Raw genomic sequence first — 2,466 nt, 5'->3', positions numbered from 1 at the left:
ATAGTTGTCAGATGGAGCAGAGTGGTGGGATGGGCGAAAAAGGTGAAGCGGGGTAAGAAGCACAAACTGCTAATTAGTCATGGGGATGTAATGTACAACATAAGGAAGATAGTCAATAATATTGTAATAACCATGTATGATGCCAAATAAGTACTAGACTTATCGTGCTGATCACTTCATAAGGTATACAAATGTCTAATAACTATGTTATACACATGAAACTAATATAATGTTTTAGGCTAAATATTCCTCAATTAAAAAAATTAGACCCAAAATATCTAATGTATAAAGTAAGAAAAACTAGAGCAAAGAGATAAGATAAACTGTCTATATAATCTAAATTAGTGATCAATTATCAGATTTCATTATACAGAATAAGTTTCACCATTTTTTCTTCAATTTAGAATTTCTCAAGAAAATAAGAATAAATCAAAATGGGATCTTCTTTGGCAGAATTGTGTTCTTCCAGGTCTATTTTCTATTGTTTTCAATCTCATTCACCAGCCACATGAGCTGGATTCTGGCAATGTTAATCTAGAAAGGAAGAGAATTTGGCATCTTTGTGTTTATAGATGCTGTTATGAACAGAAATATGTATAGTTGCTTTTTTTTTTGTATAGTTGCTTTTAAACTAAAATAATGGGGGTGGATTTCTCTGGTAAAGGTCACCGTGAAACTTAATTATGAGGTTGATATATTCAATTTCAGTAGCTTTTTTTCAAATATGACATTCTCAATTCTTTGAACTCTAAAAATACTACAGCAAGAAATTAAGAAAAAATATTGAAAGATAAAAAATCCAAACAGCACAATCCCTGATGCTCACTAGTATAGCCAATGTGTTTACTAGGTAGGTATATATGAGATATTATGCCAATATGCAGTTTTCCAGACAACAAACTTTATTCTTATCAAATTGAAATGTGCCAAGAGTTACCAAATATTTTAGTCTTTCTGAAAGACACTTGATTTATAGAAATCATTTATTAAATACCAACATTTTACAAGACTTCTTCTAATTACATATAAAGGTAGTGTAATAAAAAAAAATTTGCCTCAAGTTTATAACACTCTTTAAACTTTATTAGCAGAATATTTAATTCTGATTATTATAACACTGAAAAGTAAGTTTATAATAGGTTTTAGACAGAAATGTAATTAAGTTAGAAACAGAGATAATATTTCAAAAAATTGAATCACGTATTTACCTGTGGGACAGAAGAGAATGTTATTAAAGTAAATAATGGTCAAACCAAGATTTTAGAGCTAATAAATTTAGTTACTGCCCTCATCTTTCTTTTTAATGAATAAAATTTAATTTTTAAAACTAATATAAAAGTCAAATAGAGATCTGTCATTCTTAATGAGCTTCATATGTGCATTTGGTTAAGCAATAAACTCAATTTCTATACTACTATCTGTAGACTCTTCTGTTAAGGCAAATTCAAAAGTAGGGACTGAGTAAATAAAATTTCCAAAATTATTTCAATGTTGAAGGATATCACTGGGAAACAAATTTGATTTAATTTGCAAGATTAAAGATGCTTTGACTGATAAAGAAATAAGCTCTTTATTGTTCAAATTGATGATAGGCCATTCGGAAAAAAATGAAGAAACTATAATTTTTTAAAAATTTTATGTTCATTTAGTGTTCTTTCAATTTGTTTAAAACTGTTTTTCATCTTTAATGTGGGCATTCAGTGAATATTTCAATTAACAATATTTATATTTAAAAATAACAAGTAATGAATAAATTTCACATTGTTTTTATGCAATAATGCTTAAAATGCTACAAAGAGTTGTACGCCGTAAAATTCCTTTTTCTATGTTTTATGATACTGAAAAATAGCAGTCAATGACACATATTGATTAAAATTAATTTGGGGATTTGGTGTTTTTACATACTGGTTTTTATAACTTTCCCAAATCATCTTCTAACATGTACATACAAATTCACAATGAGCAATATGCTGTTTAGTTTTAACATTGTGATCTTAGATTCGTTTAGTCTTAGGTCAATTTCCTTTCCAAACATTTTCAAATAATGTCTATGTATTCGGAAATAAAGAACTCTGCAGGAATATTTAGATAAACAAAATTTAGCAGAGAGCTGACTGAAACCAAAAGCCAGGCCTATCAACACATTTACTTCTGCAATGACTTAGAACCTGGCTCCATATTTCACTTAGCATGTAGCCCTTCAACCTTGCCCATAACCATGTGGGATATATTCTGAAATATCTAAGTGTAGCCTTACCTCCTTAATAAAATACAATGTTGTGATACTCAAGAATTGCAGTACTCTTGGGCTAAACATATTTGCTCTGGTATTCAAAGTTAAACAATATAAAGGGCTTGGGGAAGCAAGGGTGATCCAAGTTCAGTACTTTCTCCGGAGATTTTAAGTTGGCAAAACTGAAAACTTAAGTCCAGGATGGAGAGAAAAACCTCATTATACTACTATCC

This window comes from Pteropus vampyrus, unplaced genomic scaffold, assembly GCF_000151845.1.
Source record: "Pteropus vampyrus isolate Shadow unplaced genomic scaffold, Pvam_2.0 Scaffold39, whole genome shotgun sequence".
Classification (NCBI taxonomy): domain Eukaryota; kingdom Metazoa; phylum Chordata; class Mammalia; order Chiroptera; family Pteropodidae; genus Pteropus; species Pteropus vampyrus.
This window is presented reverse-complemented; position numbering follows the sequence as displayed.